Raw genomic sequence first — 24526 nt, 5'->3', positions numbered from 1 at the left:
TCTTTTTAAAATGAATGTTACAAGTCTTTATTTTCATTTTTTTTTAATGATCTATTTTTTAAATACGTAAAATAAAATAAATTAAAAACATGGTCAATATTTATGGCACTCAATATTCTACTAATTAATTTATAAAATTCATTTTTCAGTAATCTAAAGTTAGTCTATAAGAAAGAAAGAAATAATAATAAATAGCAAATAAAATGTATGCTTTTTAACAAAGAAATTTTCAAATAAAAAAGGAATTATTAACAGAAAATTTGAGAAACTTCACGATAAAAAGAAAATTTTTTATAAAAATTTTTAAAAAATCAAATTCTTTAACTATTGTAGCAGGCTTTAAGTTCATCAAAATATTATGAACAAAACAGTAATTTGGTAGAGAAAACAGTTACACAGTTGGTAGAGATAATAATATTAACAAATCATAAATGAATTCATATTTCCAAAATATGTTTAAAAACTTAGTTAATTATATTATTTAAACTAAACCCTTTCAGAAATTAAATATTTTCAATTTATAATTGATAATTAATGAAGCTTTTTTAATTCTTTAATAGACTAAATGACAAACATTAGGCACAGTCATTAAAGGCAGGAACAGCTACTTCATAAAATTTATTTGATAAACTTAAAAAGATTATCCACAATTGTAAAGGCATAGTAAATTTCAATAGTATATGGTCTACTTTTGGTCCACAACATATTGTAGTTAAAATAAAGATTTTGATGGCATTTGCATTTTTGGATACTTATGCAATATTAGAATAAGCTTTTCAATTTATGGGGCATATTATTAGTTTTTGGGAGGTAATTTTTTCTTTTTAGAGCAGATGTATTTTTTTTTTTTAAATTTTGGAAGTACAAATCTGATTTTTACACGTTCCACAGAATTTAACCCCAGTAGACTATTCTAGTTAGAAATAACTTCAAAGAGCTTAGGTTAATTTACAGTTGACACAAAAGTACAGTCTATTTATATACGAATCAGAATTCTCTAAATCTAGACTGTGGAAGTTTATTTATGAACTATAATGTCACAGTGATGTGTGACGATTTTTTATTTTATTAATTCAATCTCTCTTTTCTTGCGCAATTTATTTTTTCTTTCATTTTTAGCGTATTTAATTTTTAAATACTCCATCCACCTTTAAACATAAATTTAATAAAATTTTTCTTACATTGGAATATTTTTGTCATCGTTCCTCTTTTTGTGAGTCAAGGTCACTTTTACTCTTTCAAGGTTAGTTTTCTCCCCGTCTCATTTTTTCTTTTTTTCTTTTTTTACCATGACTTTGAATCATCTTCATGTCTTGGGGTGACACATTCAATTGGCTCAATCCAGTTTGTTGTCATTCCCCATAACATTCTGACACCGCCTTCAGTCCTGAAATTTTTTCTCCTTTACCAAATTTGGTATGATGTTGGGTTCCAGAGTCCCTGACTACCTCTTCTCATTAGCATGTTAGACTTTCTTTCAAAGAATCACTGTTCTTTTGGAGGGCTTGATAGTTCTCGCCTCTTGGGGATGCAGCACACTTCCTTTGGAGCCTGCTGAATTTTTAGACTGAAATTTTCATTAATGCATTTTTATTTATTGAAACTGCATTGAAAGCAAATCTTGTAGCATTCTTACATAAGTTTAGTATAAAACACGTTGTTTAATGTGAAAGATGATGGATGAATCTGATGCTTTATATTTATTAAAGCTTTAATATTCGACTTAAAGTGAATCAGGCTTTACCATAAATTTTCACAACTAGTATTTAATGTGCTGTTTTATGAAAAATGTTGGCAGCTGCACTGAAACCCCTTTCGAGAGACATGAAAATTTAAAATCTTTTAAAGACTATTATTATGATAATCAATAACTGTTATAGATATGTATCTCTCTCTAAATTTAGAATCCCCGGCAAACCTTTTAAGACTATACCTTTTTTAAGCACTTATCCCAAGAAGTTCTTGGATTGGTAAACCACTGTTTTATTTCTAGAGTCAAAATCTCCTAAAGACTGGTTTGAGAGGCTGTATAAAAGTTTTTTAAATAAAAGAACAATACAACATGCTCAAGAAGTTAAAATAATATTAATAGGACTTTAAACATTATCATAATCTTTGTGTAATCAATGAATTCTAAAAAAAAAACTAACATATATGAATTTTTTGTCAAATAAAAAATATATTACTTCCGTTCGCTATTTACAGAAATATTTTATACCTTCCCATAAATATGGACAATAAATTTTAATATGCTTTTATAACCACTGGCAAGTTCAATATTGATATGAAGTAACTTAAATAAACCTTTATTGTTGTAATTGAAAAAGCAAAATTAAAACAAAAAAAATTAAAAGAGTTTGTTTTTTCTGCTTTAGTTAATTTCTAGGTAATAAAGCCAGAATTTTTTAACTCTCGGAATCTTATCACATAATTTATAAAATATTATTAAAAATATTTTTATTTTATAAATTAAACAACTTCCAATTCTTCTACAAAATCTTATTCCTTGGGTGGAACTTGTAATAGAGAATTTATATCTAAATTCCCTTCCTGCTTAGGAAGCATTCCCACTGCAAGCGATTGCCCACACGACACATGTCATGTGAGAGTTTAAGAACTATGTGTAAGATGCTATATGCAAATGTTTGCCAAGATGCAAATTGCACTGATTTAAGACCATGTATGCGAATCGCATGCAGTGAGAATGTTAGATTCTTTTATCTGCTTATGTTCTTCCTAGTGCAATGACTAACCAGTTACAATAAGAAACAACAAATTATAAACTATTTATATAACAAAACAGAAACAAAATATATTTCAAGAAAATGTGTACCTTTTGTACTTCCGAATTTCAGGCTCCGTATTTCTTTTGTGAACTCATTGAGGCTAGATATATAAAAAAGGAACTATGAACACCAAATAATTATTTACATTTACAGAAACAAATACTATTTAAGACTTAATTATAAATATTTGTGAAAATAAATGTAAAAACCAAATTGTTCATTTTTTGAAAATATTTTTAAGAAAACATGAGAATCAAAGATTCTTTTAGGTATGTTTTAAGAAAGACATATTCAATACATAAGTATTCCAAACTTGAAGTTTGAGAGGACAAAATATATTTTGTGGTGTGCTATATATAAATGTTTTTTTAATAATGATTTCTCAAATGACTTTTTCTATGACTAATATTCAATGAAAACCCTGCATCACTTGAATTTGAATAAAACTGTATGTGTAAAGTTTTAAGAAGAATTTCCTTATAAGAATAAGGTATTTTAAAAACTACAGGGACCACAGAAGGGGTGGGGTAGAGAGTTCCTTAGCCCCCTCTCATTTCGTAGATGAGATGCAAGCTCATTAAAGATTACAACTTTTCAATAAATATATTTCGTATAACTAAATAGATAATTTTTGTCGTAATTATAGAAAAATGACTATTTCCAGAGAGTTTTCAAATCATCCCCCACAGAGGTGATCCACAACATTATGCTGAATGGTGGAAAAATTCTTAGTTTTAAATATCACAGCAGAAAAAAAACAGTGCTATAAAGAGCAGTGTTTGAAGGAGGGGAAACGGAACAAGGTCTCCCATTACAGATGAGTTCGAGCTCACTTGTGGAGGTCCTGACCTGAATTATATTCCAAAACCACTAGAGCCTGAGATACATAGGATTATTTAGAGCCAGAGATTATATCAGGTCTTACCATTCGGCCTTTGATGCCTAAATAAAGAAATTAGCAATTAAAACCTTTTTCACCACTAATCTATAAAATAAAACACAAAGAGGAAAACTGAATCAACTGAAACTCCAAGACAACTAAAACAAAAGTTATAAAAGAAGATCAAAAGAAACAAAGAAAAGCATGGGAAGAAGAGGACATGGAACAAGGTTTTTCTTGAAGGACTTATTCAAGCTCACTTTTGAAGATTGGAAACAGCTCAAGCAAACCAAAACCTGAGATAAATATGATTGCTTGGAGCCTGGGATATATGTCAGATGAAGGTATAAAAAGAAATTAGTACAAAATTTCTTCATCTATTCTTTTTGCATTGTAAATATTTTGATTTTTAAAGTTCAAATAAATGTGTAAATAAGTTTACATTATTATTTCTATGTGATTGTTCTAAAAACAATTTATGGAGTTATTCTAAAAACATTCTCAACAATTGTCATTCTAAAAAAAATTTATGGAGTTATTAATGTACCCTTCCTATAAATGGACAACCCTTGTAAGCAGACAATTTTTTCCCTTGGGACAATTTTGTCCCAAGGTTTCCTTATATATCATAAATTAACTATACATTGAAAATTTGAACAATTGCCAGAAGACAAGTGATAAGTTAACTGCTGGATCAAACATAGGTACAAATATGCCTTCAGAGAAGACATTTTAAAGTAAATTTGTGTAATATATGGAAAGGAATCCACAAAAAATTCTAAAGCTTAGCTTGAGGGCAACTCTAAATCATAATTTGTCTATCACTGAAAATATTTTAAACCAGTACTGTGAACAGCTTTGAACCAGTCATTACCGGGATTAGGATTTGCCAATGGTTTTCCTCTCTTTGTCATTTTCTTATTTCTTGTCACTTTACAATATTTAATATTTTTGAGATTATTAAAAAATTACTGCATGCCAAAAACTTTTTACAATATGAAGTAAAAGTTATTTATATTTATTGAAGAAAAGTTAGTTATTTTTAATACAAAAAGAATTTAGAGGAATATAATTTTAAAGAAATTAATATGTATGATAAAGATTGAGATAATTTATATGATAAGACTGATAAATCAGTTTTTTTTTAACTGGATTACTAAGGAATAATTTACATTCTTATTCTATTTTATTTACTATTCAACAGAGATTATTTTCCTCAAGTGTCTGAAACTAAGAAATAATAAATTTCTTTAAATGTTTCCTACAATTTTTATAAATTAAAAGCAACTTTATCAAAGAAAAAGTATTATTATTAAAGAAAATTTTAAAAATTCAAATATTGCCTGGTATACAGTTTTTTTATATGATAAAATCAAAATGAAATTATTTTTCAATAATAATGGAAAATGTAGAATAAAATAATTTTTGAAAAAAGGATATTTATTTATTTATTATTTTTATTTCACAAAAAGTAAAAAGCATGCAGTTAAAAAAATATATAAAATAAAATTTGTGACAATTAGATAAAATAGGTATTATTTTCATTTTAAAATAACGTACTAGTTTTGGTTCATAAAATTAATTAATAACTAAATTAATTAGTTATGAAACTAACAAATTTCAATTTCATAAATTTATTATGTTTATCCTAATCTCATTTCAACCAAGATGGTGAAAATTATTACTGAGGTAGATTTATAGCTTAATTTAATTTTAATTAGTACATCTTCTGTGTTTTAAATCACTAGAGCAGTGCTTCCCAAAGTGGGATGCGTGTACCCCAAGCAATAAGCAATAGTAAAATACATTTTAACATACAAATTAAGTTGCATATAATTTGCAAACTCGTATTAACTTAACTCTTAAAGAAAACACAAAGGTTTTAAAGAATTTAAAATTAAAAGAAAGCATCTTTAATTAATAAAATTAAGAAATTTCGCGCAGACTAAAACAAAATATATGAGTAGTACGCACTTGACTTTTGCTGCCAGTCGAACATGATGAATATCTTCTTCAAGTTTTAAAACGTCTTTAAACTGTAAAAAAAAATTTTTTTAATTGTTAAAAGGTTTCACAAATTTTGGGGGAATATTTCTTCCTTAATACTATTTCTTTTGCTAATTACATGAAAAAAACTTTCTAACACAAAGAAGACTACAGATTAAAACTTAAAAGGTTAATAAATAAATTAATTAAATAAAAATAAAAAGTTTACTTTAATTTGACTATGATTTTAAACCAATCAGTTGGAAACAAAAGTTTCGATAGAGTTCTATTTGTTATTATCAAAAAAATTTACCTTACATTCTTATTAAGCAGACACTGAAAAAATTTGCTACTTTTATCTCTGCCTACTGCCTGAAAATTCGATCATTAGATCAAAAGTTATTAATGTATTCTCTTTCTTTTTTTTTTTTTTTTTTTTTTTTTAGCTGTGTGCAATCGTTAGAAACCTGACATACAAAAAAAAATTGCTTACTTGAAAGAAATGCCAGATTCAGCTGCAATCATGACAAAGTCAGAATCTACACTGTTAAAAATTTGGAGAATTTTACAGATTTGGTTATTATCCTCTGGAACTTATTGGTAAATTTTAATGAAATTCGTTTTGGATATGTTGATATAATATTTTTAAAAAAAACATTTGATGGTTATAATATACACCGTAACTATGTGTAGCACTATATGTATGAAGCAGTGATTATGGTATGAAATGAAAAATAGGTTAATAAAGTTCACTTTGACGGAGACACAGGCTGATATTCTGATTTCATAATGGAAATAAAGCAGTTTAAGAGTTTCTGTCGAAACTGGTACCACTATCTCATTAAAGATGTTTTCAAACCCTGGACAATAGTAAAGATTGTGAGTTCTATTTTAATTGCTCTCCATTCCAAACATGTACTACTATAAAGTTACATTATGTTCTATAAAGATGAAGATCTGAGTGGCCAATGATCTGGCGAATATCTTCTAGAAAATTGCGAGAGCAAACAGCTTTAATTGAGTGTCTGTTGTTGATCAAGGCAATCATAGAACTTTTAGAATTTATCCATATGCTGCACACTAGCTAATTTACCTCTCTAAAGAACATAGAAAGATTTTTAATTACTTAGTACGATGCCTGCCAAGATTATCAAACTTCCTCTGCTAAAGCAGTTGATTTATTTAGTTCGTAGGTAGATAGTGAGTGCCTGGTTTGAATAATTCTTAATTACGTATGGAAAGAAGCAGGAATTTGATGTCTCCAGATATCTGAAAAATTGGACATTAAGGCAAAAGAGGTTTGATTGTCTTGATAGGCAAAATGTTGAATGGTCATTGACCCATCCATGTCCTTGAAAGAGGTTCTTTGACTGGTGTGAGGTATATGGAAGAAGTCTTAAAATTCAATGTTAACCTTTACAGAATGGAATCGTGTGGCGATTTTATTTTAATGAAAATTAGGCAGCCATAAAGCTCACCTAGTTTAAACTTTAAAAAGAGAGGATATTTGTTGAATCGATTTTCCAGGCAGATAACAACTTTATAGTTTATTAAAATCTGGTCTGTCATAATGGAGATAGGCTACCAAATATGAAAACTCTCTCATTTTTGAGCACTAGTGTATTTATCTTAAAATTTACAGAAGTGATTAACATGATTATTATTTCAAAATTGACTAAAATGTAAACAAATATCATTTATCTAACTTGAAAAAAATTTAATTATAATATTTTTTTAAATACCAGTACTAAATTATATACTATATTTTTTAAATACTAAATACTATACATTAATATTTTTTTAAATTGAATAATTATTTTTAAAAAAATTATTCAATGCCTCAAATCATAGTAAATCGATATTTTCAAGCAAAACTGTGATCCTTTTTTAACTTTAGTGTTCTTTCCTTTGCTTGCAATGCAGTAAGAAGTTGCACATAAATTTTCAGGTGAAATAGAGCTTGATTTGGATTTTTCTTAGTTTAATTAGCGGGGAAGTGGCTTTGCAAAAGGCAAAAAATTATAACAAAAGCAACCATGATTATATGTTAAAGTAAATACAAATACCTACTTTTTTCTCTAAAGTATCAATAATATAATGGAGTAAAGTCATATTCCGGTTTATATTTGATTTCGTATCAGCAATCCTGTTTAAGTTAGATAAGTGGAAACCAGAAGCATTTCCTTGAGCACCATGATTCATGGAATTTCCAGAATTAGTTCAAAAAGTCTCCTCTGAAGCTCTTTGGATGCCTCAGAAATAGTTGAAAAAAATTTGATTTCCCTTTAATGGAAAAGATTTTAAAAAGACGATATTACATAAAAAAATAATTTAAAGCAGTAAGAAAACCATTAGTTTTAAAACAATTAAAACTCTTTTAAAAACTAATGAAATGGTACAAAAAAAGTTACAAAAACAAATTATAATGAGAGCACTACATGAATTTAAAATGAATGTTTCAAAGACATTCATGCACTTTTCAAATAAAGAGAAACACTTACCCCACAAGTAATTTTAGATTTAAACATAAGAATATCTAAGGCTTCATTAAATTTAATCTACCTAATTGTTTAAGATTTTATAATTTAATAGATAGAAAACTAAAAACAAAAATAAAGACTTCCAAATGAAAGAATAAACTCTAAATGGTGGTAAATTCATGGAAAGATATATTAAACAGACAAGATTTTTTTTTTAAATTAAAAGAAAGATTTCTTAAAAATAAAAGTAATAAAAAAATTATAAGCATTATTGCTGTTTTGAACAAAGAATAAAAACGTATTTAATAACAAATATTCTTTTAAAATTGTGTTTCACCAAAAGATTATAGAGATGTTTATGTAAAAGGATAATGGTAAAAATTTATTGCTTATATAATTGGATGAAGTTTATTTCTTAGTATGTTTAGTTTTGAAATTAAATAGTTACTTGTTGAAATAGTTGTAATGTTTATCACGATTTTTTTATTCTTATTCATTGTTAACTCAAATAAGAATTTAAAAATTCAGAAAAAAATAAGGTCAAGTATTTATTCTGCTACTTTGCAATAACTTTTTAGAATAATAGAAAAAGTGGGTTGGCAGATATATGAGCATTGATGAAACTTTATAAGATATAATGTTGAAAAAACTTCATAGTACTTAGTTTCTTCCTTATGAAACTGTTGAATGTATTTAAAATTTGGTTTCTTTTAATTTTTCATGAATTTTCTTTTATCTGTAATAAATGATAAGTCTTTTGTGTAAATAATAATGTGCTCTAAGATTCATTTATTAATTTGTTCTTCGCATTTGTTTTCTTCTCTTATATAAAGGTCACCATTCATTGCATTAATAGATTTGTTACAAAATGTTTTGTATTCGTTTAATTGCATTAAAATGTAAAGATATGATATTATAAGCAATTTTCTTTTAGCACTGACAATAAACAATATTTTAAGTTTGCGAGCATTTATATTATCAGAATTGTGTTTATTACTTTTATTTTTAATTATTTGACTGAAATTTGAGACAAGTATATAAATTTTTCAATTTCATTATGTTTAAAATAATATAACGGTAAAATAATGATAATAGCAAAAAAATTCTTTGATTGATTTAATGTTTAAAATTTAGCTGAAAAACATCTACATTACAGTAAAAGGAAGAAAAAAAATTTAAATCACAGTAGAAAAGAATCTTGTGTAAACTTTCATCTGAAAGGTCCTGTATAGTCTTTGTAAAAACAAGATTTGTAAATGCTTAATATAGCTTTTTCTCTCGCTTATTCATCAATATCCGAAATTTAACTTTAGTATCTCTTCAATTTTTGTATTTTCTTCCTTTAAAATGCCCCATTAAAAGGTTTACATATTATGCCTCTTTTTTGTAAACCTTTTTACAATTCTTGTAATCCACAATTTCGAATGAGCAAAATACAGGCAATGGTATAGGTTTGCTTTAAACAAAAATAAATTTTGTGATTACGATCTGAAAATAGTAACTGATAGTAGTCTAATTTTGATCATTAATACTAAATACAGCTTTTTAAATTGATGTTAAAAAGTATGTTTTTCATCTGCTTCATGTGCAATTACATGTTTGTGTAAATTTATTTCTAGATAAAAAAATATTTATTACTCTTTTTATATGTTTCAAAATTTAAATGTTATGTTAATTTTTTTGCAAACATTGTTGGTGTAGTACTAAATAATTATAGAACTGCTAAAAATTTGTGATGTGCACACATAAAATTATTTTTACAATAAAAAAAATATATTGACAATTTTTAAAATATTTCATGTTTTCCTGGTTTTAATCCTTAAAAAATTTCTTTCGCTGCCTTTGGATTTTGATTCCGATTTTTTGTTAGGAAGAATTTCAAAAACTGAAAGAATATAACCATTGAAAATAGTGAAAGAAAATTTTTGGAAGAAAGTAACTTAAAAATTTTTTAAATAGTTTTCCTTCTCGACAAAATCATTACAGAAAACGATAAATTAAGTTATTGCATATATAAAGCAATTATTGTTTTGTTTAGAGAGCATTTCAAAATTTACTTCCATGGCAAGGAAGACAAAATAAAAGGCTTTATAGGAACGAAGAAATCCATTATTAAAAATGATGAGAATTTTTGTCAATGACGGACTGAAGGGCGAAAGTCCCCAGCCATTTTAAATAATTTGGTTACAACTTTATCACCCAAAAGACCATGAACTGAATGATAGCAGAATTAATTATTATTTAGCATGTACTGCTAAGTAAACAATTAGTGAATGACAAAGCTACTGATCCATGTTTTACTGTTTCACAACAATACAGAAAATTAAGTAAGTTTATATTGCTTAAATATTATACTACCATCCAAATCATCCTCTTGTTTATTCCAAAAATATTAATTAATGCAAGATAATAACAGAAAATATAAAATTAGATAGCATCAAAACTTATGCAAAATATTACAGCGAACTCTAAATAATATTATTTTGTATAGAACCTAACAATACATGATTTAGAGAAAGCAGTGACCTTTTTGAAAGTCGTGAAAAAGATAGATTTTCCGGCTTTCTAATGTTCAAGGTGACATATAAAAGTTAAGAAGGTAGCTCAAAGTGAGATATAATACCATATTTCACTTAACTTTTAACAAATTTTTGAGTTTGGTAAACATAAATTGAAAATTTAGAACAGACTATTTGTTATTGATCAAAACCTTATGAACCTTATGATGAAACTTTATAAAATATAATGTTGAAAAAACTTCATAGTACTTAGTTTCCCCCTTATGAACCTTATGCTAGAACTTTATATATAGACATATTATGTCTATGAAAATCTGAATCTAATTTTTCTTTTAGTTCCATTCTAAAAAATATCTATTCCAAAGCACGGTTTGAATGAGAAAATTTAAACATCATAAAAAATGAGTATTGAGAATAAAATTAGAATTATATCTGATGCTCACTTATTCCACCAACAAGTATAAAAATTAAAGTTATGTATATTTTTATAAAAAAGATGTATTGTTAATGACCTAATATAAAATATTTAATGTTGAAGAATTTTTTTTATAACTTCAAATGGAAAAAAAATATCCTTATCATTAAAAAAATAACTTTGAACACTAAAATTAGAAAAACGTTCTTAAAAAAAAATAAAACCATTGTAAAAATGATGGGAATAATTTTAAATACAAATTTTTCAGTTTTTGACAATAAATTATGATAAGAAAATACCTCTATTTTTGCTTTTGAGTCACTCACTCTTTCTTGCAATTTATTTTTTTGTAGAATAAAGTTTGAATTCTGAAAAAGAAAAATATTTAAAGTGAATGAAATTAGTTATTGCTATTTATTTATTAGAAAAATAACAGCATTACTCAGTCAAACACTCAAAGACTGACAAAAGCAGGGGCATGAGGGGCAGTTGCCCCGGTCCCCACATTAGAGGGGCTCCCTAAACCGAATTACAACTTTATTTTAGGCTTCCTTCATTAATGAACTTTTTTTAACAAAGTTTGTGTACAGTGTAGAATCAGTCAGTTTCATGTTAACTCCTTCATAAATCTATCATATGAACACAAAAAAAAATCTATATTTTGTAAATTCATGGCTATCTAGTGCGGAATTCAGTTAAATGTTCACAAATACGATGGAAAAATTTGGTCAATCAAAAGCCTGTATTTTTGCGTATAGCAAAATGCGATATGTTTACAAAATTACAGGTTTCTGATTGGCTTGAGTGAGCCATTGTAATGGCGAAAATTTAGCTGAATTCCGCCCTAATGTCAGCAAGGATATGAATTTTTTGCAGCCAGATGACAAAGTTAACAATCAAAACTATTTTATTTTAATTAATTCAACATGATTTTACTTTTTCAATTTTGTTTCATAAAGCTACGGAAATATTTTAAAATAAAGACAACTAATTGACAATTTAAATCAGTGTTTCCCAAAGTGTGGTATGCGTACCCCCAGTGGTACGGGAACAGTTCAGCGGGGGTATACAAAGGCTGAAAGCCCTTATATAGTAAGACGGAAAAGAGCAAAAACTGCTACGAAAGACATTTTATTTTAGCATTTTTTTGAGAAAAATAAAATATCTGTAACTATCAATATTTCTTCTATAGTTTTAAGATATAAGTAAAACTGCTTCTTTTCCAAGATAAAGAAGAAATTGTTGAATAGTTTTAAAGTAAACTCCTATCGAAAACTAGCAATAACTGAAATGGTTTTTCTACCAGCCTTTCCTCTTTTCCGTCTCGCTTTCACCCCTGGGGTACACGTTCTTATGCAAAATATCTTGCAACAAACGAAAATTTCAAAAAATTTTATTTAAAAATAAAACTAGCCATGAAACTTAATGATTAAGTATTTTTCTATTGACTATTTTTTGCAGAGATAACAGTTAATAATGAGTGGTATCAACAGCCAGATGTGATTTTTAACTTTAGTGCCACTTTTTTATAGTAAAAAAATACATTCATTTTTTTATTAGTGGTAGACAGCGTTACGAGAAATTTAAAAAAGGTACACAAAAGTCATAAGTTTGGGAAACACTGATTTAAATAATTACAAATATTTCAAGTACATTTAATTTAAATAAACTATAGCTTCAATAATAACATTAAAAAAAGTTAAAAAAGAAGATTTCGGATTGAAATATATACAGGACCTGTGAATTGTAATAAACTAAAAAAATAGCATTTTCTATTTAAAAATCTAAGGTCACACTTTTTTAAAAATATATACAATTTTATTGTGATGGCAAAATGAAAACTTTATTTGGTAAGGAGCCACAATAAAACAATTTATATACTTCACCTCAACAATTTATCACCCTCAAATAAACTGTACATTTAAAATATTTATATAACATATTTTTAATAAAAAAATTTCCTGCATGTTGAAAAATACAAACAAGATACTATAAATTTTTCATTTAAATTAATTTTTAAATTCATTATTAAAAAATTTTGATAAAATCCAAACTGCTCTGATCTATTTTTAAAAGCTGCTTAGATGTAAAAGTTAAATTTAGCTATTATTTTCATTTGTCTTAAGCGATTAATATGTATTTCTTACAAATTTTATTTTTATATACAGTAAAGCATTATTTTTATGTTCCTTACTTATCCTTTTCCCTTATTAACATTTATTATTACCATTATCATCATTTATTTTATTATAACTTTTATTTATTGTTTATCTCTTTCATTTATTTGTCATTTCACAGTATTTCCAGTTTATTCTTAATCTATGTATCTTAATTTTTTTTTAAGTTAAAAAAACAATTAGTTACATGTCTCATTTTTTTGAAGTATATAATTGTTTCGCCTGGATTCATAAAGTTCTAAGCAAGGCTCTGAAAAGGAATCCCTCCCCCCTAATTTCAACCAAGTAAGTCCCATAAAAAAAGTAGTAGTCAAGAATAGGGAGTAGGGATTAAATTATTTGCTGAAAAAGAATGGGATAAGCATAAAAGATCAGTACTCACAAAAAACTTTGTATAGTTTTCTTTAAAAAGAACTTCATTATTGAAATCTCATATCTCTGAGCACAGTTTTTAGAAACATTCCTACAAATCAAAAAATGTTTTAAAAGCACAAAACAATTTCACTGACAGATAATTGTAACAGCTGTTTTGTTGACTATATTAATAACCATGTTGATTGTTTTCTACATCATTAATACTAGGTTGAAAACTAATGCTTCCATCAAGTCATTATTAAAATTTTTATTTCAATGGTGAATTTGCATTTTGTTTCCTTTTAAGTTATACGTCCGTTGTGTTTATACACTGATAATATATCAGTCCCCTGACAGACATAAAGAATATGCTTTATTGTACTATAATTTTTTTTCATTTCGCCCTTTTTAAAAAATGGTGGTCTAATGCAACAAAAAAGCTCAAAAAGTTTTTCTTAACAAGGAACTTTGATCATTAACTGAGACTACCAAAAGAAATTATTTTCTAATATTAAGTCACTTAGGACTTAATATTAAATTGGGGAATGGCGGGATAAATTCATTCAATATGAGACTGGTAATTTTCAGTAAAAAAAATTCGTTTTGGCGAACAATTGGATTTTTATGATAGTTCAAGCTTTATTGTATTACAATTCAATTTTAAATATTGCAGAAATAGTTTAATAACATTTTTATTTTCAGTAGAAAAAGTTATACCTTAAATTTAGCTTTTAACAAAATCACTTAATAGAAAAAAATAAGGCATACTTGCTTATTTCAAATAAAAATCTATCAGCTCTAGTCATATTATCAATTTCTATGCTATGTTCTTCCAAAAGGACTTTTTCCTCATGACTAGGCATAAACTTCAAAAGCTTTAAAACAAGAATAATGATATTAAATAAAAAATTACAAGAAAAAGAGTAACATACAGGTTGCTACGTAATTTCTGCACTTCATAAATAGTTTTAAAATCCTTGCAAAAATGAAGTAAAAAAATATATGCAATATGAGTTGCAACTTAAAATTTAAGTTTAACAGTGAGGTAACTTAAGTGGTGAAAAAAATCAGTATTGCTTGAGAAATTTTTTGAGGGAGATAGCTGAATTAAACAACATTCTGAAAAAGATCCTTTGCATCAAGCAATGTTTTTCTTCTGGTGCGTTATTATACAAAATGGCCACCATACAGCTTTGTACTGAAGACTTACTTCTTGAAGGGTGTATGGCTGGACAAGTAGCACGGCAAATTTTTAAGTTAGAATGAAAAAACCTTTACCACAGTGTAAGAAACAATCACTAAAAAAACAGTTTATAGCAAGAAAACAATGCAATAAAATAATTTGAATCTTTTAAAAAAAAATCTATTGTCTCAATTATTACAAAAATAACAATTTATAAACTCTAGATATAATTTTATTTTAATATTTTTGGAAATGACTGTAATAGTTACATTTCAAGAGAAAAAAAATTTAAGATAAATTTTCAACTAATTCAAATGTAAATTTAACTTTGTAATTATATAGTGTGGTTTTTTATTATGTAGTTTCAGAATATAAATAATGAATGATAATTGTCAAATTGCAAATGGCTTAAATTACGACTTTTTTAAAGCTTGTTTTACAAACATTGCAAGAAGAATAAGATTATGTATGAAGAATAAAAGTTGTATGAAGAAATGTATGAAAAATAAAAGTTGAGGTATAGTATTATTTCTCAAATAAATTTGAAATATTCAACAAAAAAATCATAATATAACATAAGATATACTTTGGAGTAGGAAGGAGGAAAATGGATGGTAATGGGATTCGCTAATATAATTTTATTTAGTATTTCTGTATTGCTAAGTAAATAATACATGGAATGACATTATAAAAACTATTGTTCTATGTTTTACTGCTTCACAGCAATACAGAAAATTAATTAAAACTATATCACCTAATAATTCTACTACCATCCAAATCTTCCTCTGGCTTACTCCAAAAAATAAAAAGCAAAACAAGATAATATCAAAATACAAAATCTAACAACATATAGCATTAAAACTAATGCAAACAGTGACTTTTTGTATCTTTTTAATATTAGAAGTTATGCAAGATAACGTTAGATTTTATTAATTTTCTGATGTTATCTAATATTAGTTGCTGCTTTGGTAATGTTGTGTTTAAAAAAAGAGAGGACAGCATCAATGGTCAAAAGAACCAGCAGCTGATGGGTAACCAGGGGCCTCAATCGTTATAAATTAATTTAAATTGATTATTTATTTAGTTACAATGCAAAAAATTATTACAATATTCAAATTCCAAGTAAACTTAATTTGCAGAAACATTAAAAAAAGAACATTTAAGAAAAGAAGCTTATTGTTATAAACCTAAAAACAGTCAGACTGATTAGAAAATATCAGAGAATCCATAGCAAATAATTGAATTTTTCGACTGACCTATGACATATGAAACCTACAAGGGAAGAACAGTTTAAGCGAAATGAGAAAGCTGATACAAAGAAAGATGATTTTGCGTGTGGAAAGGTAGGGTTTTAACATAGTACCGTCCTTCTTCACTGTGTAATAACACCCAGAAAGAGACTATTTCTCACATGATTACTTTGTCAAAACTTAGCAATGCTCAAAATGCAACAGATGGAGATCCAAGTATCCTTTTTTGAGAAAAATTGACTTAAACTGTTCTTCCCCCTTAATATACATACTTATATATAAAGATCAATTATCTGCTCAACCATATCTTTTGGTAACTGTTCCTTATTATCCATACGCATTTGTATATAGCATACAAATTTCTTCATTTGAGAGTCTTAATTTTGATAACAATATTGTACAATTTTGAACATGCCTACCATCAATGACAGAGAGTTCTCTTGATTTGGCTTTAGTCACCACTGCTGGTATATCTTCTATAACTGAACCAATGCACTACAAATTAATAACAAGTACATAAGAAAAGCATAATAGGCATTCATTTAAAATATGCAAAATGTACACTTATATAATATAAATGTATACGTTTATAATAGCTTTTAATTTTCTGTAATGCAAGGATAGATCAAAGAGACTGATATTTTTTTAAGAAAAGGTTGAGACTTGTTAATTAGGGTGTGTTTAAATTTTTTTTTTTTTTTCATTTTGAAACCTAACTAATATAGAAAAGCTGCTTCAAAGAAAAACTGATATGACTAATTTTCACAAACCAAACGTAATAATCTTTTAAAATTAACAATAATGTAGAGTAATTCCTATTTCTTTACTATATATACATGTGTATGTATATTTCACCACAGTTTTCAAATTAGAAATAAACAGAAAATCTCAATATTTACGATCGTTCAAAAGTTATGCACTGAGAATAAATTTCAGCAGAAACTTATCAAAATCTGAAATACTTCATAACTTAAAAGGAATATTACCTATGAACAAACACAAAGAAATTGAGAAAAAAACACAGAATATATTTTTAATTTTAATCTAAGTTTAATTTTATACATTAAATCCAATTCAATCAGAGAAAAAAATTATTTTACTAATTTTTATGAAAATGATACCTGCTGTTTTTGATAAGCACAAAATGTCTTATCAAATTTTTGTAAATCAATATCTTTGTACAGTTTTCCCAAACGGTTCAAATAACATTGGTTATACACTTATGAATTATTTTTTTGAAATGTATATTAATAAGCAAGTTTGTTTTTCTTACTTCTGGTAGTTTACACCAATTAAAGGATTTCAAAGGATTTGATGGCTGAGGAATATTTTTAGACATCACTCTTGACAAATTTAAAGGTTTGTCATTTAATGAACCTAAAAAATTATTCATACAGAAAATAATCACAATAATAAATCAAAGAAGACACAAAAAAACATAATATTCAATAAAATGTCTACAAATAAAAACAGTTGAAAAATTACCATACTAAAATATTTGTTCAGAATTCACTTGACCCTATAAGCATTGAGCTCCTGAGTAATATTGTGCAAAAATTTCCTAGCTATACACTAACATTGAATAACAAGGGGCAGGGATTGATTTTTTGATGCAGTAAAGTTTGCAGCTAAGAAATCATAAAAGCACATAAAACTGCATGAAGCTAAGAAGGAGACTTAGATTTCATTGAAATCATCTCTTTTTACATGAATGTTTTTACAACCAAGAAACAATTTTTAAGTCTAAAGACTGTCATTTATGTGCAGAATTGCCAGAGACTACAGTTTTAAAATTTATGTCATTTGATTTGTTAAATTTATAATGGGTTTTTCTTTATTTGTATGAATGGCAAACTAAGTTAATAAATGAATAATTTTTCCCTTAAAACTGTTTCTTTTTTTTTATTACCTAACATTTTCAGAAAATTCAATATTTATCAACAATTTTATATGCCTCGATATATTTGTGGTTTTATATCATAGTCAACAACTTGGGGTTAAGAGATTGTTACCGATGTGCATCATCACCAAGAGAAATTTTGGCTTGGATTATTATTTAAGTGCAGGATTGACAGAGAGCATAATTTTAAAAATTGTCTGCTTTATAATGGAAGTTCCTGAAAATTGAAAAAGTTTTAGTTAATATATGCAAAGGTTTCACCTCAAAACTGTACTGTCTTTTTTCTTACATGTCATTCTAACAAAATTCAATATTTTCAAACAATCCTATTTTCCCTAATGTACTGATGGTTGTATATAAAACCATTTCAAAGAATAAATACTTTTAAAATTTTCATATAACTACTAAAAAGTGCGACAGAATTTTGTGTCTTGACTGGATAACAGTGATAACAGAATATTATATTGAAATTGAATGCATTAACACATATTGTATTTATGTCAAATAAAAGCTGTTTTACCGATACGAAATGGAGGTGGTGGTGGAGGACATGGTACTATTCCAGGTGCTGGGGTTATTCCAGCTTTAGCATCATCAGATAAACATCCAGTTTTTGCCAAATTTTCAACTTGAGTCCTTTGTTGTTTTTCCATCTCAAGCTACATTAAAAAAAATTATGAATTAAATAAAGGGGTCCAATAGTAAGGCAAAGTCCATGTATATGTTTAATATTATATACATGATCTTTGCCTTACTTACCTTAATTTATCTCAAGTAATCATAATTTTCAGAATTCACACACATTCTGGCTAATCAAGCTTTTACTATGTATTTATTGTATTCACAAAAGACATTTTAATTTGAGAACAAATTATAAATTGTAAGCAGAAAAAATTTAATGAAATTAATTTAAATCTATGTGGGAGCAAATTAAGAATGTGCTACAACCCATAAAATTTCAAATTTAGAACAGAATTACTAAAGAGGTCAAACACCCTTTTGGGATTTATTGTAGATGCCCTAGTTAATCACTAAAATACTTATTATATTTTAATTAGTGGTATTATATTATATATTATACCATTAAATATCAGTACAATACTCGTGCAAAAAGGATTTTAACTTTTACCTATTTGGTTGCATCCTTAGTGCAGTTTTTAAGTTGTCTAAAAGTTTTGCATGGGCTATTATTTCATCCTCTTCACGTGGAAACAATAACTGAAACATACAATAGTAAAATTTTTATTCTGTTAACTGAAGAATAGGGATAAATATTTCAAAAATTAACTACAATGTTAATTTTGTGAATAAAACAAAAACATTTATTTCAAAACTTACTTCAAATAGTGTAGGGTGATTCCAATAGAGATGCGCCAAGTGTTTTTAAAAATACTGTCTTAAACATGAATTTCAAGTGCAACTAAATAGATGATATGGTTGGTAATGTTTCTGATACAAGTACCAGAAGTCATCTAATTTAGCATTTTTATAAAAAGAAAACCCCATGTTTTTTTTTTAATAAAACCTGCAATAGGAGAATCACCAAATGAAATAGAGGTAAATGGAATGTACTTAATTCATGTAAACTAAGAAATATGAAAAAAACTTTTGATTGTTCAATTTTTGCATTAACATAACTAGTAATAGTTCATGTTTAATAAGCTTTGTATTTCCTAAATAGGGTTGATGTTGGTTGCAAGTACATAACAGAATTTATTATAAACTGTTCAGTATGAAGACAGATTTTATACTTATAGTTTTCAACCTAATCACTAAAATCCTGACAAGTATTTTAACATTTACATACCCTGATGGAATAAGTAGTTCATGTTATGAAGAATAAAAAACATAAACTAAATTTAATATTCACTTTTACTTAAACTAATAGCATATAAAGGTTTGAGTGATGGGCATCATTCACAGAAATTTTAGTCATGATTAAATTTAGCCAGAATAAATTTATTCTGAATGATTATTCTATAGCAATTAAAAAATAATTCAATGTACTAGCAATAAACTCCTTACTCTATTTTACAAATAGATCTGTAAGCTAACAAATATCACTACTGATGTCATATTTAAAATAGTTGAAAAACTGAACTGTCAGAAGTTAAATTCAAAACAATGGGTACTGCTTAACTAGTCAGAATTTCCTTGTTTGCCTATCCCGCTTGAACAATTCGTCATAGAATGCTATAACACTGACAATGATCTTCTTAGTGCTTTGAATTATATATATGCCAAATTTCATTGCATTTGGCACACAGACTTAGCCCAAAGACATTCATTTATATATATATGCATAATAACAAATTTAAAATAGCTTTTATGTTTGGAAAAATTAGTACTTACATCATATTTACTCCTTTAATCACAAAACTAAGGAACTAGTAAAACTATGAGCCTTTACTACTTAGAATTTTAAAAAAAAATTATAGAAACATTCTATCAAAATAAGTGAACAGTAAAATATTTAGAGGAAAGCTGTTAATTGTTTGAGTTATAGTTTAAGAAGAAAGAAGTTATAGTTTAAAAATGTTAGAAGTTACAGTTTAAAGCAAAATGTCGATATTTTAAGTTCAAAGTGAGTTTTTGCAGCTATCTTAAATTTACAGAAGAGGTCAGAGTGGTGCAAAACTTAAACTTTGATATCTAAACAGGGAGGTGTTGTTTCTGATGAATTTGTACATGTAAATAGAACTAAGAGTTTAAAACTTAATGTGATTTAATGAAACAAACAAAACAAAAAAATTACAAATTTAGACTAACAAATATTTTAGCATCTGACACTGCTGTCTGGGCTAGTGAGGTAATGTTTCATAAGTTTCATTTTCATTTAATTTTCAGTTTTATGTGAAATATTGATTATTAATATTGCTAAGAATTTTTAATTAAATTTATAACATTAAGTTATAATTAAATATTTCTTTAAATTAAACTTTTTGGTGAATAAAAATACGCATTGTGGATACATAAGGGAGAATATCAAAAATTAAATGAGTTTTTAAAGATAACTTTTTCTTTAATGTTTGTTTATAGAATTATGGAAGCCAGGGTGGCACTATATAGACGGTGTCATGTGATGTGTATATATTTATGTATTATGTTAATATGTATTCATATCACTACGTAGGATTTATGCAGTATTTTCCTTAAACAATTTTAGAAGCCCTGTCTACCCTTTGATCCCTATAAATGTACCCTCTTTGCCCTTTCTGTAAAAATAGCCACCATCTCTTAGAAACACTGCCTATTTATTCATATTCCATTTTTAAGAAAAATAAATGATAATTACACAATGGTAAAATTATCTGTGTTCATAGATTTAATTTTCAATACTATTACAAATATTTACTTTGTTAGAATTATTTTTATATGGTAAAATTTGCATAAGTATCTCTTTCTCCGAAAAGGGAATATTAATGACTTTTTTTTAACCAATTTTAAAGTTATTTTTTAAATAAATACTTTATTTTAAAAAATACACCATTAAATGCTTATTTTCTAATAACTTTCTGTTCGAGTTATACAAAAAAGCTTTCAAGCTGTTTATTGAAAAACAGTTTTTTTGTTTTACTTTTTTTTTTACAACTAAATATAGATCAGAGTTAGATTGCATAGTATTCATATAAAGAGAAATTTTTGTATGATGAATTTTCTAAAATAAATTACCTAAAATCTGAAAAATATTTTACATTTTAAAAATATATTTCTAAGATGAAAAGCCAATAAATATTAGGAATTAGGAATCAAACTGTGAACTTCAGGATGATTAAACCATAGCCATTCTCAAATAAAAACTAAAATACAATGATTTTAATCATTTATGAAGGAATTTTTCTTCTTAGTTAAGAACTAATTAACTTCTGACCATGTAAGTAAATCTTAATTGTACCTTAAATACATATAATTTTTTAACACCCAAAAGAACATGATCATAAAAGTTTCAATAAAACTCATAAATACCCAGGTATTTATGAATTTTAAGTATTTACCCGGGTAAATACCCAGGGTATTATATAATATAATATCTAAATAGTGAAATACAAATTTTACAGTATCTTATCTGCTGTAGCGTATTTTACAGACATGACTTAATACTCTATTAAATTAAGGCAGTAGATAAATATGCATTTTACAGTGCTGACACCCTACTTACAACAATGCTCATAGTACTTTTCTTATTCCTGTTATAAAGAAATAGACTAGAAGAATTTAACACTAAGTAAAATTAATGATAGGATGATTTTAAACTTTCAACAAACGATAATTGATCAATATATAACTATACCATTTAAAAAGTGTTTACATAATAGAATGTTAAAAATATAAAAGGTGATGCAAGGTAGTTAAAGGTAGGTAGTAAATGAAACATTTAGGTAGCAAAACTGAAAACCAGCACCTTAGTTATATTTAGCAGGTCTATTATGTTACAAAAATAAATTAATAAATGACCCACATGTTAAAAATTCACATTGTAGGCTTGTCATATAAGAACTCATTCATTATCAATTAATAAATTTAAAGTTTGGTTTCAGTAGTTATTATAAATTTTAAAACACACAAGAAAGAGAATTATTGGCTTAAGTTATTTTTTAATTATGTAAATATTTTATTATGTAAATGCCTTTAACTACCTACTGTAAATTCTTGTGAGTCTTTTTTTCTAAGCATTTACCTCAAGAAGGAAACTTTAAAATACAAGAGGAAAATCTGTACTTTTTCCAGAGCACAATCATCTCTCTAATATAATCAAAGTTCATAAATTGTATGTAAAAATTAAGTTTATTGTTAATTTTAACTAACCATTAGATCAGCTGATAGCCTCTAGTTTTTGACTAAAAATGATATCACCATCAATTCTTTCTTGTTTGCAATCTTCAGCTTCCAAAAGAATTTCAAGGATGTCCAACAATTTCATCATCTAGATAAGAAAGAAAAAATATTTTAAATTAAGTACATAAACAAGCATAGCTATCAACATGAAAAAAAAAAAAACAATCTGAGGATTTTGCAAAACTGTAAATTTCACACCAACCAACTCTCAAACCATATCGATATTTTTTTATGAGCTTCGAAATTTGATAATAAGCTCACTTTAAAACCAATTTCTAGAAAGTACCAATTTAACTTAGGAACTATTTTTTTTTTAATTTAAACTAATTATCGCTAAAAAAAAGTTTTTTAGTGATAAACTTTGTATATTTTGAGTGTTTTAAAAGTCAAGCAAATATTTGTACATAATGCTTTTTTTTATGATGGGTGCCCTTTTTTAGGGGGTCTTTCCAGTTTCTAATGCCCTTTTTAAGGTCTAGAATGAACACCATAGACTTTGTATCTTAATATAACAGTTACAAAACAATGAAATAAAGATAATATTTCAATTAAAAATAGCAACTGGAATACTGAGAAGTAATGTTTAAAAACATTAGAACATTTCAGATTAACAAAGCTAAGTATTACTCAATACACACAAATTTATCAAGAAAATAAATAAACAAATAAACTGGTTCCTCGAATGTTAAGCACTGTTTTAAACTAGCAAATGAATTATTTCAGTTTTGTTATCTCTTACTAATGAGTAAATTTCTTGTTCACTTCGTTACAGAACGATATAATATATATATATATACCACACCAAATAAGTTTACACCATTTATAATATCCTACACAATTCAATAATTTTTCTCCAAATAAAACTTCAAAATAAAAGAGAGCACTTATAATAAATTTGAAACTAAAACTAGCTCAAAAATAACAAGTAAAATATCGACCTAAATAAAGCAAAAATTGAAATACTAGTACTATTTTGATCTTATGATATATATATATATGCCCCATCCCTGCAGATAATTTCGTTTCTGAATATAATATTTATATAAAAATTACTATAACATAAAATACTCAAGCAACCTATCACTAGTCAACATGCAGAATAAGTATTAAAAAAGGTTGTGCACCCCGAAATTTGTAGTTGCAAAGAATTTTTTTATTTTAGTCGATTTTTTTTTAATTTAAAAATTATCTTTTTGTTATTATTTCAATTAATTAATGCTAAAAGCAATTCAAATGCTAATAAAAAAAAAATTGTTGACATTAAATCAGTTTCGAAGGACTGTGTGAAAATATTTTTACGCTTTTAGCTTACTAATTTTCTATCCGTTATTAGTTTTTTTGGAATTCAAATTTTATAAAAGGTAAGATAGCAGTGCGCGGCAGACTATTTCGTAAACATCTTAAAAAAAAGAGCAGAAATTAGAATAAATAATCTAATTCTAAGAGTAGAGTTACCGTGTTTGAATCCCGCTTTTACCCTGGATTTATCCTCGGACTGTCCTTCTCAGTATTTTATTTTATTACTGTCGTTGAACAGCCGATCCAATTTCACGGTTTACAACTACTAATGTTCAACTCTGTTGTCTTGTAATTTTGAACCCTATCCAGAAGATAAGGGGACTCCTTGATCAAGTATTGGGGACAATTATATCTTCGTGGAGGATTTTTTTGCAGTAAATAACCTACATTTGTGTTACATGGAAAGGAAAACCTTCCACGGTTAGTCTGACGGCATATGATTAGTCTAACCCATGACCCGT

At 26.5% G+C, this 24526-nt stretch overlaps 1 protein-coding gene across 21 annotated transcripts in view; it reads right to left on the bottom strand.

Moving 5' to 3' along the window:
* The window catches only part of LOC147816100 (E3 ubiquitin-protein ligase RNF10-like), a 56669-nt gene extending 32394 nt beyond the window's left edge, over positions 1 to 24275 (bottom strand). For 2 of the 21 annotated variants that reach the window (XM_087158164.1, XM_087158170.1), the window contains exons 1-10: positions 23844 to 24046; positions 22737 to 22854; positions 18451 to 18589; positions 16450 to 16525; positions 14366 to 14472; positions 13626 to 13706; positions 11366 to 11434; positions 5641 to 5702; positions 2834 to 2886; positions 1182 to 1567 (exon numbers count right to left, since the gene is read on the bottom strand). The gene's annotated coding sequence lies outside the window, so the exon portion shown is untranslated. Of the gene's footprint in view, positions 1 to 1181; positions 1568 to 2833; positions 2887 to 5640; positions 5703 to 7722; positions 7802 to 11365; positions 11435 to 13625; positions 13707 to 14365; positions 14473 to 16449; positions 16526 to 18450; positions 18590 to 22736; positions 22855 to 23843 lie in introns of those variants that run through there. The other 19 variants (XR_015431680.1, XR_015431679.1, XM_087158175.1 and 16 more) reach the window with 19 other exon arrangements.
* Positions 24276 to 24526: the final 251 nt, after the last annotated feature.

This window comes from Parasteatoda tepidariorum, chromosome 2, assembly GCF_982258835.1.
Source record: "Parasteatoda tepidariorum strain Cologne lab strain chromosome 2, Ptep-v5.0, whole genome shotgun sequence".
NCBI classification, from domain to species: Eukaryota; Metazoa; Arthropoda; class Arachnida; order Araneae; family Theridiidae; genus Parasteatoda; species Parasteatoda tepidariorum.
This window is presented reverse-complemented; position numbering and strand designations above follow the sequence as displayed.